Consider the following 18,532-nt stretch of genomic DNA (forward strand, 5'->3'; position numbering starts at 1 on the left):
CTGATCAAAATGCTTCATCAAACATATAATCATCAATACCGGTAATCACTTTAAGATCTCTGATAAACAAACATAAACTGTCTTTATTGGTTATCATAAATAAAACATGAACATCACAAGAAAAGCATACCACACATGAACACCATGTTTTTCACGTGGAAACCCAAATAGGGAAAAACCACAATGGGAATTGGTACTCACAAATATTTTGCTCTCTTTTGGAATGCGCCCTATTAGGAGCCAAGCTCGGTTAGAAGCTTACAATGATGCCTTGTTAGGAGCAGACCCTGTTAGGAGTCACCCAATTAAGAGATTTACCTTAGCCCTGTTAGAATCTTTGATCTATTAGGATCAGCCTCGCCAGATGATTTAGAACTTGGATATTGAGTCACCCTGTAAGGGTATTTTACAATGTGAGGCCTAATAGGACCTACCTGGTTAAGGGATTTTAGCTCTTGTAATTGTTAGAGAACAATAGTGAATGATCTGGGTATAGCACTCTACTGCTTGCTTGATCAGATCCAATTAAGTTCTAAGTCTGCATCTCTCTGGAAGATCTTCTCACACACATTGGTTCAGCTTCTCACACTTCTCAAAATCACCAACACTTCAAAACATCAACCTTGCCGACATAAATAACTTTTACAACTAGGTCAGCATCAAAACCCTAAGACTTACTACATAGATCATCACAGATCTTTACAACTCATTATAGATCATCATAGGGATCATTAAAATCAATTACAAATCAATATCAATCATTGAATGATCATAAATCATCAAAGCAAGTCAATCTGGTGCAAAGTCAAACCCTTAGCACATTCCCAATAAATTTGTTCTCCAAACGCACCAAAACATCTTTCAAACTCATCATGTGGTTTGTTATGCATTATCATCAACACATGGACTTGATTTAGATCATTGCCTAACCAATAATCATTATCGGTTAAGAGAATTCTATATCGGACCTTAAACCCTGGCAAAACTTCATCAAAAATTCAAAACATTCCTTCCAATAACCATCATTGGATGTGGTTCCAGTTACATACTCAAATCCATCATAAAAGCTTATGTATCAAACCACAAGTCACAAAACATCAGCAATCACCTGATTCCATTAGAACTTATCTATTTTACCGGTTAAGATCCTAATTCGCAGTCTTGTTGGTAAACTCTGTCAAACTCTTACTCTGGTAGACCAAATCACTTAGCCAACAAGTCAATCACCAGAAACCAATTGTAAACATCATTAAACATCAGCTGAACCTGGTTTCCATCAATAACAGTATAAATAACTAATCATCTTATCTTCCTCTACCGATACAGTCATCCACCATCATCTCATCTTCATCAGTTATGCCAAAGATGCCAACATAGGAAACACCAACAAGAATGTTAGAATCATCAAAAATAGTTGCACCAACACCACTTATCAAATCTTCATATGTCAATGTCTGAAACTCAAGAACACAACCAATCAACAACTGTCACAAAGAAAGATAAATTGTGGAGAACCAAATCATGATCCATGAAATTAATATACACAAGACCATCCCAAACAATACCCAAAATCTTAGCACAAGATTTGATCACACCAGAATATACTGGAGGAAATACTAAACTCTGCAAAATAGTGATCAGTAAAATAAAACTTCAAAACCGGATCATAAGATCTTCCCAAACACACCGGAGCAAATCACAGGAATATGTTAACATTAATGAAAACAACATATCCTAGCAGTAGCAATCTTTATACCATAGGCATTTAGGATCTTTCATTTTTTATTCTTGAATTGTAGATCATAACCTTTATCAACCATCTGTCCAACACTCAAAATATTATGCTTCAAATCTTTAACATACAAGACATCATCAATATTATTCTTACGATCAAAAGAGATAGAACCTCTCCCATGGATCACACAGGCTTTATCATCTCCAAATATAACTATTCCACCATCATCTCTTTTCATACTCACAAATTTTCTTTTATCACCAGTCATATGATGTGAATAACCATTTTCAATCACCCATTCATCTTTCTCTTCAAATTTAGCAGCTAAAGTTTTCTCCTCAATGGTACAACTTGTGGAATCAATAGGTACAGGTCCATCTTCCTTAATGGCAAGGAATACAACTTCATCTCCTTCTGTTTCTTCATTTGTAATACCTTCATCAGTAGCATAATAATAGTTCTTCTGATTCCTATACTTCTGGTTAGGCTTGTAAGGCTTATCATACTTGTCATTCTTCTCATATCTATCATTCCTATCATATTTATCAAACTTCTCATGCATGTCATACTTAGCCATTCTCCCCAGGAATCTAGAAGCAAAATGCCCTATCTTATTGCAAGAGAAACATTTTAGAGGCAGTTTTCCATCATACTTACTGGCTCCTTTAAGCAATCTTTGATCAATCAATGCTTCAAGCTCATCCAACCCTTTTTCTTGTTCTTCCATCTCTCTTATCTCTCTTTCATATCTAGATATTCTACTCTCATCAGGATCATACTTGTTCTTTTTGGATACAGATGTTGATGCTCTAAATGTTGTCTCACACTTTCCATGTGATTCTCCAAATTCGTTTAGCTCAAATGTAGCAATCTTTCCAACTAGAATACCCCTTGTCATTGTAGTCACACTTTGGATCTCATCAATAGAAGCAACCTTATGCTTGTAAGTAGGAGGCAAATATCTTAGCACCTTAGAAACAATTTCATCTTCTTCAAGGGTTCCACTAGCACATCTGATACCTAGGACCAGATCATTCATCGTAGCCATGAAAGAGTGTATGTTCTCATCATCTCTCATCTTTAGCATATCATACTTTCCTTTCAAACTCTTTAACTTAGCAAATTTCACTTGTTTGTCACCTTCATACAGGATTTAAATCTTTTCCTAGATCTCATGTGCTGTCTGAAGTCCCATTAGATTTGTCATTTCGGAATCAGTCAGGGCACTAAGCAATGCTTCCTTAGCTCTAATAATATGTTCATCTTCCTTGATCTTATCAACAGTAACTAGTCCATTCTGAGGAGTAGAATAGGCATTCTTTGTAATCTTCTAGTAATCTTCTCCAAGACATTTCAAGTGCACTTCCATCTAATTCTTCCATATTGCATAGTTGCTTCCATATAACCTCAAACTGTCCTTCTTAAAGATAACACCTTGAGCTGCCATCCTGGATCTCCTCAAGTGGTTAAGCTACTTTCAGAGGATCTAGCTCTGATACCAATTGCTGGTAGCAATAATGAGGGAAGACTAAGATGGGGGGTGAATCAGTCTTCACCGGATCTACAAACTTAATCAAAAAATAGATCTGATAGACTATAGTAACAACAAAGATAAGAAAATTTAAAGCACAACACACAATACCAAGATTTTGAAGTGGAAAACCCAGTTAAGGGAAAAACCACAGTGGGAACCTACCCACAATAAGATGATACTTTGCAGTAGTATGTGAAAATATTACAATGGGGAATGCACATGAATTCAGGCACACTTTCTAGAGCTCACTTCTCAAATACAATGACCCAGAAGGCTACAACCCTCAGGTAAGTCTCATTGACTTACAAGAAGATTCATACTACAGTCTGGAAGAAATGAACTGAAAGAATAACATCTCCAAATGTCTGATTACAGTTCCAGTTAAGCATAGTTCTCTGCTCAGCAATACCAATCTCTCCTCAATCACAACACTAAAAGATGAATCACTTGCTTGCACATACACCACTCTCTGATAATGCAAACACAACCTTGACACCTAAATTACATGAATATATCACCTATATATACAAGTCATCAACCTTGATAACAAGGTTGGCTAAACCCTCAACTCAAAATTATAAAATTACATCACATGATACAAAGATCAACCATCGGACCAATATAATAATTTACATGACATAGCATTGACCTAATTCAAATTCCCAAATTCTCAACTCCACCAAAAATCATGCCAAGATCAACTGTAACACGCTACACCACTAGAAATACTGCATAACATGAAAAAACATTAGTGGTTCATAGAAACCACAAAAATTTACATAACGATCAATGTGAATCACTAAAACAAATAGGACACGACTAGGAAACACCAGCAAGCATGTTATAATCATCAGAAACAGCTGCACCAAAACCACTTATCAAATCTTCATCTATCAATATCTGAAACTCAAGAACACAACCAATCAACAACTGTCACGAATAAAGATAACTTGCAAAGCACCAAATCACGATCCATCTGAAATGAAGATACACAAGACCATCCCAAAAAATATCCCAAAATCTCATCACAAGATCTGGTCACACCGGAATATACCGGAGGAAATACTGAACTTTGTAAAATAGTGATCAACAAAATAAAACTACAAAACCAAATCATAAGATCTTCCCAAACACACCGGAGAAAATCAGAGGAATATGTTGACATTAATGACAACAACATATCCTAGCATCACCAATATCCAACAATCTCCAACAAATACATCATGCATCCATCCCATATCACAAACACATCAGACCATCATCATATTCATAAATATCCATCATCATCATGCATCATCACATAGAACAAATTCCATAGTAATGTTCATCAATAAAGTACATCAAAATGAATCACCTCCAAAAATGATGAGACATCTCATATATATCAAAAAATAATGTGTTGTAGTGTCCCTCCTACACTTTCATGTTGATTTATGCATCGATAGACATATATGGATTCTTATGTGATGTTTTGATTCATGGTTATGAATTTATTTCTATCTCAAATGATATTGATGTTACTAGATACTTTATGTGGACATATGCTATTTGATGAATTACGTGGATGATTGATACATCTTAGACTATATTGATGATAGAATTATATTTGATGCTTTATATGTGCTCATTATTTTTGATGGATCATATTTCTTATTGGATTTTGATGACATTATGATTACACTAACCATACTCTATGATTATGATAACTAAGTAATGCTTTGATGATTGTGATTTTTTTCTAGTGTCTTCATGATTAGAGGCAATGTCATACCACTCATTGTGAGCACAATATGACATTGAGATTCTTTTTCACTTGCCTAATAATTTATGATGTATATGTGTTGTATATATGTTGTATTGTGTTTAGTGGTGGATGCAGGATTGCAAGTACCATACATCGACTCCACTTGGTCTCTCGGGTCTGAGCATGTCATTATCCCAATGGAAAGTTGTTGGAGATGGCATGTGTTTCCCTCTTACACTCTAGGCTTAAGTTATCCACCTTGTCGGTTTTGTGTTGTGGCACAAGTCAATGGTTAGAGTTTTGTGTCGATGTTTGACCCCATGTAGGGTTGCCTTGACATGATTGTATGTGATTAATACAACATTAATATTATAGTTTGATTATTTATTTATTATTTGGATGACTATTTAATATTTATTTTATTAGCTTGGTTAATAATTAGTTGAGCTTGATTTATTTAATTAATTGATTTATTGTTGCTGGCTATTTATTATTTATTTATTAATAATTATTCGATTATTTATTTATTTATTGTTTAATTATGATTTATTATTTATTTGATTTGATTTAATTATTATGGAGTTTATTTATATAGTTTTATTTGACTTATTATTTATCCCCTTGGTTATTATATTTATTACCTTTCCTCTATCCTATTGGGTTTAATTTATTATTAATTTACTAATGTTTACAATATTATTGCTATTAAATATTTATTAAGCTTGTTGTTGTATGGTTATTGGATACATTATATAATCTACCTACCCTTGTACCCTATTGGCTGAATTATGGGAGGTAAGTAAATAATAATATTAAATATTACTTGCCTCGATAATGTGCATGGTAGGTATATTATATAGTTTTATCGAATATTTTGACTGGTTGATGATTTTCTATAGTTTTGAATTAATTGTTTATTTATTATGCTTTCTGGGAATGTTGTTGGGCTACCATCGGGGAGAATTTTGATTGCATTGGATATTTGATTTTATTGAAGCTTAGATTGTGGAATATTTGTTGACTGAATCTAAAGATTTTGTGGTTGGATTCGGGGGATTTTGTTTGCTCTTCATCAAGTTTCGTTCTTGTCTTAGTTGTGATTTCCAAGTTGGAACTTTGGTTACTCCCTTTGCATTTTAATTTGAAAAGATTGTTTTCAATGTATTTGCTGAAATATTGTATGTGGGAATATTTTATTGCTTAATATTTCATTCCTAGGTTTGGGTAATGGTTTTATGTGTTTAAGATTATATATATATATATATATATATATATATGTAAAAATCTGGAAATGGAGTACTATCGGGAGAGTCTATGATGCATATTTCACTTATGGATTTTTTGTTTTCCCTTTCTTGTATTCTTGTTGGGCTTTAAGATACCTTTTGATTTTATTTTTATCTCCCATTCTAATATACTTCATCTCCATTAGTTTCTGTGTAAACTTGGTGTCTTTCTGTGTAAGCCTGTGTGAAGGAGGTGTAGGGATTTGTTGTTGGATCTCATTTGTATAACTTGGTGATTTAATTTCATGATTTTGTATCCCTATTTTGTCCTCCCATACTATCTGGGGGATTCTTATGTTCATCTTGAGAGCCTATGAACAATATTGTGCAGTTTCATCACTTTATTCTTCCGTTTTATGTCAATTTTTCTCTTTGGACCCAAAACACTAAAATATGGCACCAATGCACTAATATTTGGCATGGATGCACTGATTTTTGGCACATATATGCTAATTTGTCTCCCAAATGTGGGAAATTATTTTCTTGATGCACTGATCTGCTAGATTTGTCAGTTTGTTAGTATTTGCTCAATTTGGTCACTTTTCAAGATTTTGTGATTTTATAGAGGCTATGTGTGATTGTTCTGGATTATCAAACAGGTCTTTTGATGTTTTATTGCTAATTTCATGATTTATTATGGCTCTAGTAGGATTATTTGTTCCTTACTATTGAGAGTCTTGATTATATGTTGATTTGCTCCAGGAAGAGGAAGAATACCTTGTTGTTGAGGAATGTTTATGAGAGATCCAGTGGGATGATTATGCCTCACTATTGAGGATTGGTATTTTTTTGGATTATCTTTTGATATTATATATTTACCTTGTTTTATTTTTTATATTGATTTGGTGGAGGCTCTTGTTTTTCTTATGGGTGTATGATTCATTTATGTCTCAACTTGTATCAATGATGTTATGACTGTATTTATATCTTTGGAGAGCCTTCATGATGTTGATGTGATGACATTTTGATTATGATATCACACTAAGGTATTGGTCCATGATTAGGGGGAGTGTGATATTGCATGTGTAGGACCAAGGTCATGAGTAATAGACCTCTAGGAAGGGGTCTATACCGAATGGAAGCACGTGAAGAGTTTCCTTTTGTAGTTGCAAGTGATAACCTTAATAAATTGATTAGTGGGTTGGGTAATTGTGAATTCACTTAACCAAGATAATGAATTTGAGTTTGTTCCCCAATGAAGAGTCCCAAGGAGGTTGTTTTGGGATCTAATATTGGGAAGACCATTGGTGCAGTAAACTGACCTCCCTTGTTTGGCTCCAAGGTTGAGGGAAATTCCACATGAGGCTAGCATGTGTCCATTATCCTTATGCCTTTATTATTGATTATGCCTATGGGAGTTTCTTGATTTATGATTAGCCTTGTGATGTGATTTGATTCATTGTTTATGGTTGTTATCTTTGTGGTTGTTTTGTTGAGTCCCTTGGTTGTTAGGTGTTAGCTTAGGTATTGAGTGTGAGTTGGAACCCCATGTCATCTCCTAGCATAGGGGGTGATTCTTATTTGTTTCCACAAAGTCGGGTGGTTTGATGACTTCTTCCATTGGGATGTTCTTCATTGGATATTTTTGTGCATGGACATGGATTCTGTGATTCTTCATTATGTGGATAAACATGTAGCTGATTTATATGTATTGAGATAGTTATTTGTATCATGATGACATTGTAAATGTAAAGGAGACTGTGTACTTGTATCATGTACTCTTATGTAATAGGACATGATGATGTAATAGTTGAGATTTGGCCTTGTAAAGGAATAAGATGATGTATTCATTGTATAGCTCATGTTGTAGGAGTGTTCAATATGTTAAGATTGAGATCTTATGTTGATTAGGTAATTGAATGATTATATTATGTGCATTCTTGTCATATCAACTGGCTCTTGAATTGGTCTAATAGCATGAGATCCTAATTGGAAATAAGATTAGTATTTGTTGTCATAATCTTGCATATGTTTGTAGATAGTAACTAGATGAAATGTGTAGCAGTTACTCTTAAGGAAGTATTCTAGTTCCATTTGTAGGAGAAGAATATATATATACATATATATGTATATATATATACATACATATATGTATGTATATATGTATATATATACATATATATATATATATGTATATATATATATACATACATACATATATATATATACATACATACATACATATATATATATACATACATACATACATATATATATATATATATATATATATATATATATTGTTGGCAACATCAAGGAATTGATTATGTATTGCATTGATGTTTTGTCATTGATGTCAACACTAGCTGTTATGGTTGGTTACCAGCAGACAGATTTTGGTTACCGGTAGAAGAACTAGTGTTACGGGTAAAGGCTTAAGGTTTTACCGGCAGAGCTTTTATTGAGAATATTTGATAGGATGCATAAGTGGTGTTGGTGTGGCTTCTAGATGGAATTCAGGATGCACAATGTGATCTTCGTTCATTCCTTGGTTGATTGGAGACATCGCTTTGGCATGGTGGACCCAGATTAGGTCTGGTACCTATCTAGGTTATGGATTGATATCATGTTACGTGTTATCTACACATTACCAAGATGATTTATGAATTGGTTAATGTTGTTTTGGTCTAAAGATTGTTGGCATTCTACACTCTAATGAGAATAGTTGGTGTTGTCATTGATGGCAACCATCTGGCAACCTTTCTGCACTCATCTAGTAAGCCACCGATAGTTACCAATACCGGCAATAGACATCTACATACACCGGCAGACACTTCACTGACAATGACAACAATGCATACTGACACCCCAGCTGACAGGGAATAAACTTTTGTTTATTGTATTTAAATGTAATTATCTTTTGTAAAGCCAACATGGCATATTATAAAAGACTCATATATATGTATGAGATCTTATAGGTCATTTTGTGTAGTAAGGTAGTATGCATGCAGAGAACATATGTATGAAAATTGTGTATAAGATGATATAGTTGACAGCGAAGGTTTTGGTAATGGAATGAGCTTAAACCAGTACTGAACCTAGCATAGTTGATGCTATTTTGAAGCAGTACATTGTATTGGATTTCATAATCCACTTTTGTATTTAGTGTGACTCTTATTGAGTTGTGTGCTCTAGGTAGTTGGCCTTCCTGCATGTGCAGGCCCCTCATTGTAAGTAATATTTATTCATTGGCCAGTGAGTGAATATTGTGGGTCACAAATCCCACTGAGGTTTTTCCAACAGCGGGTTTCCTTGTTAAACATCTTGTGTTATGGTGTGTTTTCTATGTTGTCTTTATTGTTCCTGTTTACTACATTAATTCTTATTTACCAGTACATTGTTTTGGGATGCAAAGTTCTTAATAAGTTTAAATATTTTGTAAACCGGTTAGATACTGATTCGTCCCCCCCCTCTCAGTATCTTTGGGACTATCAATAATCCTAACAATTGGTATCAGAGCCTGGTCCTCTATTTTCAAAAGCCTAATAGCTTTTTGAAGATTCTGACACCAGTGCAAATGGAGAACTTAAGAAAAAAATTGGAAGGAGCTCTTGTAGATTATGATGCAGAGAAGTTGAAGAATATCAAACTTGAAGATGATCTGAGGACTACACAAGAATTCATTCAAGGACTTTAGGAGAATCTTACTATAGCTTGAAATAAAAGAAAAGAACTTCATGAGAAGATGCAGAATGATAATGATGAAAAGGAAACTCTTAATGAACTTGTGAACAAGTTGAGACAAGAAAACAGTACTATGAAGAATGAAATGCAAGATATGACTATGAGGTTTTGTAAAGACATTGAAGACAGAAAGAAGAATGAAGATTAATTGACAAGAAAACTCAATGATACTGGAAATGAAAATCTAAGACTCAGTCATGAAAATGATATGTTGAAGATAGATCTGATTCACATGCAACATTATAAAACTAAACTTATGAGACAAAAGGGAATTCTAGAAAATGAGTTGGCTATTCCAAATCAACACAAAGAGAAATTCAAGAAAAGTTCAGAGGAACTTGATAATATGCTGAAAAGTCAGAAACCAAATGGAGACACTAATGGACTTGGATTTGAAGTTGGAGAAAGTTCCGGTACTGCAAACAATCATGATCACAATAAACTGGTAAGACAACCTAATGCTTACAAGTTTAATGGCAAATGTTTCAATTGCAACAAATATGGTCATAAAGCAAATCAATGTAGATTTAGAAACAATCAGAACATTAATGCACCCACTGATCAATGTTTCAAATGCAACAAAGTTGGTCATAATCCAAAAAATTGTAGAATGAATGTGAAATGTTATGTTTGTGGAAGATATGGACACGTATCTAATCAATGCAAAACACAAACCAGCATAGAATATGGAAAAGCTATTCAGAAGAATAATGTGACTTGTTATGCTTGTAACAAGATTCAACATATTGAAAAATTCTGTAGAAGCAAGACTTCACCGGCAAATAATAAAGGATCATGTTTGAAAGGCAAAGAAAAGGTAGATGAGGTAAAGCAAGAATTTTTAAAACAATGGATTAGGAAGACAGACCAAAATATTAATGAGACTATTTCTTCACCGGCAGGAGATTCTTCATCCCACTAAGAAGTAACCCTTTGGGGGTATTGTAGCAAATTGAATATCATATAGATTACCCTCGGTCAATGGTGAGAAGATAGATTTCTTCTTTACCAGCAGATGTGTTAAGTTTTCACTTAATCGACGAGCATTTAATGTGGTTGTTGAAAGAAATGTCATTATAAATCATCGAATTTCCCTCATTTTTGATTCACCAAGCATTCAAAATCAGCAGAGAGCGCGAAAAAGAGCTAAGGCATTCAAGGCGAAGGTGTGAAGTGATTTCTTTCATGCATTCGGATATTATCAGGCAGCTAAAGGTATTTTCCAAATGGCTTCTTCTTCTGCTCCTGAATTTATTACGAACCCTACTATTATGGAAAATGTAAAACATGCTAGGCCCATGTTTAAGATAATTCCCAAAGTAGCTAAGCAAGATGATTCCATAGGTTCTTTTTCAAAAATTCCTAAAGGTGTAGCTTATGTTGAAGACCCTAGGATATATTCATTGCAACATTGAAGAATTAGGTTCTGAGGAATTGTTGAAAATATTTAAAATAGTAATTTGTGATGAAAATGGCATTGTTAAACTTGAGCACAAGATTGTGGAGACTTTAGGTTTTGTTGAGATATTGAATATCCCTGAATTTATAGAAGTAGTGATAATTGTCCTAAGTAGAGTACATGGAGAATTTCTATGATTGGATTTTGTCTGTAAATTTACTCGACAAGCAATTAGGGCAGTAACTAGTTTACCCTCAACTGGCAGCAGACCAGACAAAACAAAGAAAGTTCCTAACAACAAAGTAATGACCCTAACTAGAGCAACATCAGACAGTAGATCACTAAGAGTGAATGACATCAAATAAATCAATGTGAGATTCATAAGTATGATAATTGGTTACAAGACTACACATGCAAACATGCTTAATTTAGTTTATAGTCTTTGCATTAATAGTGCTTATGAAATGGATAACAACAATACAATGATTGATGTGTGTGAATGGCTGAAAGATGAACTCATTGATAATTTGAAAAATATTAAAGGATCTAAGAAAGGGACATTTCACTCTGGTAATCTTTTAGTATGCTTAATGGCATATTTCACTAAGGAAATTCCTGGTATAGGACCAAAATACTTTGGATATGACATACCGGTAGGAAAAAAATTACAGGAAGCTTTCACTGGTATGCGAACTACAAATAACAACAATATAACTGAATACTTAAAAGCTTTTCAAGCCAAAATGAAAACTAGAGAAAGACTACCACAGAGTGTAGTGGACAAATATGACAAAGAAATATGTTTTGTCATCAAAAAGGATGAGACATGGATGGAAGTTGTACTCCCTAGGACTGTATGCATAACTGAAATGGGCTATGAGGTAGATCTCAACATTATTGAGACATATGCAAAAGCTTTGTTAGATGCACCAAGAGAACCAACAGAACAAGTTTTTGGTAGTGTTGAAACTATTGAGAGTGGTGTGAAAACAATGAAGCAAAGAAAGAAAAGAGAAAAGTATATTAGGGATGCATCAAAGAAGGTACAGGAAATCAAAGAAAATGTTATGAACTTTACTAGGATAACAGCTAGTGAGTTGGAAGGACTGCAACCGAAGGCACACATTTCATCAGTTGGCACATCTTCTGACAATGAGATACTAGCTAAATTCAAAAGAGTTGAGAGGAAGAGAAAACATTCACCGGTACCCTCTCCTTCACCCAAAAGAACAAGGACCTTGATGAAGAAACAACATCCAATAAGGAAACCAGCTAAGAAACTAACTCCCAAGAAGAAATAGAAACCAGTTATATCTTCATTAGATAATTTGTTAAATGAAATAACTGATGATGGCAATTTGGCTAATGTGAGTAAATTTTATAGCACATTCAAGGATTCATACAAGGAAAGCATTGAAAACAGTATAATTTTACATCTAGATATATACAAGCAAGTTTTAATTGAAGTTGTGGATGACTTACCTAATGAACTATATAGAAGATTAGATGCAAAAAGGATTGCAGTGATGGAATTGGACAAGAAACTAAAAGTTGAAAAACTTCTAGCTGTACATTCGGTTAACTCAAGAGGAAATTGATAACCTAATTTGTGAGGCTAATAGATTCATTTTTGCTAGTGGTCACCGGCAAGTAAGTTTGATGGTAGGTAGAGTAAATGAGATTGCAGAGGAGACTGCTGATAAATGGGATATCTTTTTTGTGGAAAAAGAAAAACAAGAGGAAATGAACCGGCAAAGAAAACATTCAAGGTATATCAGAAGGATAAGGACAAGGGGAAAGGTAAAGTTGGTGGAATACCGAACATCAAGATAACTGGCAATTTGCCACCACCTTTAGATACTGCACCGGTAGTAGGTACATACTATTGACCCATCAGTTACTAACAGTGGAGGTATCACACATGATGACACTAATCTTGAATCTAAAATACTATTCACCATGAATGTGGATACTCATGAAGTGAATATTGTTGTAGATAAGGACACTATAGAGGTTAAGGATGATAATATTGACAGTGGCAAAATTGCTGAAAAACCGGTAGACACTGTTGAGGTTGAGATCCCAATAGAGAAATCATTACAAACAAAGAAACCATTAGATATTAGGAAGAATACTGAAGGTATAGATGTTGGCACAGAGAAACCTACTGAGACTGAGACACTGACAGTTGAGCATATAGAGAAACCTACAGAGACAGAGGTATATATTGAAGCAGAGAAACCGACAATCACTGAGACACCTAAACAATCAAACAAACCTTTACTGGTTGAAATGCAAACTCAGACTGATCCACCGGAGGATAACACAAGCAAAATGGTTACAAATGTTGGAAGAACAGAGGTAATTAAGGTAATAGGTCAGACATCCGGCACTTCATCAAGTGAATTCAGACCTACTAATGTAACAAAGGTGCTCCTAGATTCAATCAAGAAGATAACAGACTGTAATGCATTGGCCTACAAGGCAACTGATGACACCATACCGATTCTTAAATTGATAGCACCAAAATGTAACATAGATCATGTTAAGAATTCTTTAGATAAATTGGACACATTGTCCAAATTCATTACTGACAATGTAATAACAGTTGATAAGTTGAATGAGGACACCTTCAAAGAGAAAGTTGAAAAGGAGAAGGATAAATAATTTGAGGACACAATAAAGAAGTGTACAGAACACATGAATACACTATTACCAGCACTGAACACTACAATTTTGGAATTCAAAGAGTTGTATAGAGAAACATGCAAACCACATCTTTTGACAAAGGACATAGAAAATGAGATCAGCAGAGTACAGAAAGAAATAGATGACATAGCTAATAACATAATTGTTTCATCTGAATCTATATTAGTTATTGAGCAGGAAATAGCAGGTTTTGAGGAGAAATTGGAGAAATTTAAGAAAGAGAAGGCAAGGATTAAGTCAAATGCCAAAGAACTTAACTACAAACTTGGTCCTAAGTTGGACAATATAATCTCTCTGAGAAATGAAATCTCTAAGGAATTACTTCAAGGAGAAAGATCACCGGAAGAGCAAATGCATCATCTCACCAGAACGATTCAACAGACTAAGGCAACCTTGAATGATAGCAAAAAATTCATGTAGAGTCTTAATTTGGTTTTGGCAGATATATTTCAGATTGTAACCAGCCAGTTACAAGCTTTGAGATGACATTTTTGCACTCATTTGACAATTTTTGACAACCTTTGTCATTGATGTCAAAGGGGGAGTGTTAGGTCCCGAAGACAACAGAGAGGGGGGGGGGGGGGGGGGGGGTGAATCAGTTGTCAAATAAATTTAAACCAAAAACAACTTAACCAACCTTAATGCTTAATACCGGTATACCAAACTTTATGCTTGTAGTCAGTTTATCAGTTAATTGCAGTATCGGTAAAGACTAATGCATGAAACAGAAAGACAATAACATCCACAACACATAACACCAATATTTGTACGTGGAAACTCTATAAGGGGAAAAACTATGGTGGGAAACCTTACCCACAATCAGATGATACTACTACAGAAAGTATGTGTATACAAATGGGATCTACACATGCAAAAAGGCCAAGCACCTAGAGCTCATTGCTCAAACACAAATAGGAGTCACACTAACTACAATTGGATGGTTAAATCCAATAATGATGTACTGCTCAAAATAACATCTTCATATGTTGGATTCAGTATCGGTTCAGTTCTGATATGTTTTCATAGAAACCTTCCTTCAACCTTCAAATGATGTTTGCATGTATAGCTATGCTTATTCTCGCATATACTAAATTACAATCCTTCTCTCATTCGCATATTGATCTTACAAATAAGATCTTACATTTATACCATAACCTAAGACCAATTTTAGTAGGTCAGCTCTAAAGTATATTACAATAAAATCAATTTACAAATAAAATAATATCTGATGCATGATGTCGGCTCAATGCATTTTACAATAACAACAAAATCAACTCCATAGTGTGCCATGCTGATCTGGAATAGATAAACCTGTCGGTGCTTATCCTGGACCTATTTGTCGGTAATAGAAAATATGCAAACTCGAATATACCAATGAATAAATATTCAAGACAAAGTATCCAAACGATGTCTTCGACATAACCAAGTGTTTTCCATGTCATTCCAAGTGCCAGTGAACAATATATCCTATCAGTGTACCAGATACCGGTGACTATGCATAAGTCACTTTGCTTGCTGGTGAACATTGCCAATTCTCCAAATGCCAGAGTTGATAAGTGTTAATAGGTGTTGACATCAATGGAAAAACCATATCAACATATCCAAAATACCAACAATCTCCCTCTTTGGCATTGATGGAAACACAAGATGGAAAAACCATCAAAGTGCCAAAACAGAAATGCCAAATACCAAAAACCAACCATCTCCCAAAAAGAGATCAAAACCAGAAATCAGGTACAGAGAGTAATCAATCTCTCCCAAAATAACAATCTCTCCCCCTAGGAGTAACATGTGTTTTCCATATTAATCTCTCCCCCTTTGACATCAAATCCCAAAGCAATACAAAAATCAAGTTCAAATACAAAATACCAACCTATTTAGTATACCAACTACTCCCCCTGAGAAGTAGCTCTCCTCATCAAGGCTGGAATTAAAGATTTCTCTGTTAGTTCTGTCAGTTGATGACAAACATCAACTATCTAAGTCTCTATCGGTGGGGGTATGACCCCAAGCTGTTCTCTAAGATATTCAAAAGTCTCCTTAGGTAAAGGCTTAGTAAAAATATCTGCAATCTGCTCTTTAGTATTCACATAAACCAATTTTACTTCTTTTGGTTCAACATTCTCCTTTAGAAAATTTAGTTTGATAGAAGCATGTTTAGTTTTAGAATGTAGTACCAGATTCTTAGATATATCAATTGTTGCAGTGTTATCACAATAGATAGTTATAGGTTCCTTGAATTTTACCTTTATGTCCTTCAACATTTAGTTAAGCCATAATACCTGTGTACAGTTAGTTGTTGCTGCAATATATTTTGATTCCATTGTTGATAAAGATGTGTAACTTTATTTCTTACTCAACCAAGAAATTAATCTTCTTCCAAAAAAAAATGCTCCACCGGTGGTGCTTTTTCTATCATCTACATCTCCTGCCCAATTTGCATCTGTGTATGAACATAATTCAAAGTTTTCATCTCTAGGATACCATAAGCCAAGATTTGTAGTGCCTTGTAAGTACCGAAAAATCCTTTTTATTGTTGATTCATGATTTTCTCTAGGATTACTCTAAAATCTTGAAATAATACATAATGCATTCATAATATCAGGTCTTGTTTGTGTTAAATACAGTAAACCTCCTATCATAGATTTGTACCTAGTCTGATTAATAGGTGTAGATTCATCCCTTAGTGATAATTTGTCATTTGTAGTCATAGGTGTGCTTACCGGTTTAGAGTTTTCCATCCCAAATTTATTTAGTAACTCCTTTAAGTACTTAGATTGACTCAAGAATATACCTTTATCAGTCTGTGAAATCTGCAATCCTAAAAAGAATTTTATGTCTCCAATCATAGACATTTCAAATTCTTGTTGCATTTCAATAGAAAAGTCTTTACATAATCCATCTTCTCCTCCAAAGAATATATCATCAACAAAAGCTTCTATAACCAAGATCTCATCATTAGTCACTTTATAGTATAAATTTCTATCAATGTTACCTTTAGAAAAACCAATCTTCAAAAGATATTTATCCAATCTAGCATACCAAGCTCTTGGAGCTTGCTTCAATCCATACAAAGCTTTCCTTAACCTGCAAACCATATCTTTCTTATTTGTCAAAGAAAATCCATCAAGTTGCTCAATGTAAACTTATTCTTCAAGATCTCCATTCAAAAATGCATATTTAATATCCATTTGATATACTTTGTAGTTCTTGTGTGCTGCAAAACACAAGAATAATCTGACTGCCTCAATTCTAGCTACCGGTACAAAGGTTTCATTATAATCAATTCCATCTTTCTGAGAATATCCTTTACACAATAGTCTTGCTTTATTTTTGAATACCTTACCATCTTCATTAAGTTTATTTTTGAATACCCATTTTGTTCCAATTACATTTTTGTCTTTAGGCCGGGGAAATAATGTCCATGTGTTATTCTTTTCAATTTGTTCTAATTCTTCTTCCATAGCTTTGATCTAGTGTTTATCTTCACATGCCTTATTAATTGATGCTGGTTCAATTTGAGAAATAAGACATACCTCTTCATTTTCTAGTCTTCCTCTTGTCATAACTCCTTGATATTTGTTCCCAATTATCTAATTTTCAGAGTGGTTCGATCTTACATATCGGGGTGTCTTTATTTGTTGTTGTTCTTCAGTTACAGTGGAATTTTCATATGATACCGGTGTAACTGGATCTTCATTCTGTACTGGTGTGTTCAATGTAGGCTCATTTGTCAGTATCTTTGTTGCCAGTTCAGAGTCTATATACCTTGAAGTTCCCCTAAACTATTCATCAATTTTCACATTTGTACTCTCAACAATTTTCTGCAATCTTTTGTTAAAACATTTATATGCCTTGCTCTTAGATGAATAACCAAGAAATATTCCTTCATCACTTCTAGGATCAAATTTGCCAATATACTCATCTCTTCTAATATAGTATTTACTTCCAAATATTCTGAAATATTTAAGAGTAGGAGTAATACCAAACCATAGTTCATGAGGGGTCTTACCAGTTTCACCTTTGATGTGAACTTTGTTGAATGTGTAGATTGTTGTTCTTACTGCCTCTCTCCAATATACATGTGGTAGATTTGCTTTTGATAATATACTTCTAGCTGCATCCAAGATAGTTCTATTTTTCCTTTCTACAACTCCATTCTGCTGTGATGTCCGGGGTGCTAATAACTATCTTATGATTCCATTCACTTCACAGAATGTATTAAATTCCTTAGATGTAAATTCACCTCCTTGATCTAATCTCAGACATTTGAAAAATCTTACCAGTTTCATTTTCTACCATCACCTTGAATAGTTTGAATTTCCCAAGTGCTTCTGATTTTTTTCTGAGAAAAGTAACACAACACATTCTAGAATAGTCATCAATGATTAGCATAAAATATCTATCACCTTGTAATCTTTTAGTTCTAGCTGGACCACAT

At 34.1% G+C, this 18,532-nt stretch overlaps 1 pseudogene; it reads right to left on the reverse strand.

Annotated features, from left to right (window-relative positions):
• Positions 1-683: 683 nt before the first annotated feature.
• Positions 684-772, reverse strand: LOC131075105 (small nucleolar RNA Z102/R77; annotated as a pseudogene).
• Positions 773-18,532: the final 17,760 nt, after the last annotated feature.

Source organism: Cryptomeria japonica, chromosome 3, assembly GCF_030272615.1.
Source record: "Cryptomeria japonica chromosome 3, Sugi_1.0, whole genome shotgun sequence".
Classification (NCBI taxonomy): Eukaryota; Viridiplantae; Streptophyta; class Pinopsida; order Cupressales; family Cupressaceae; genus Cryptomeria; species Cryptomeria japonica.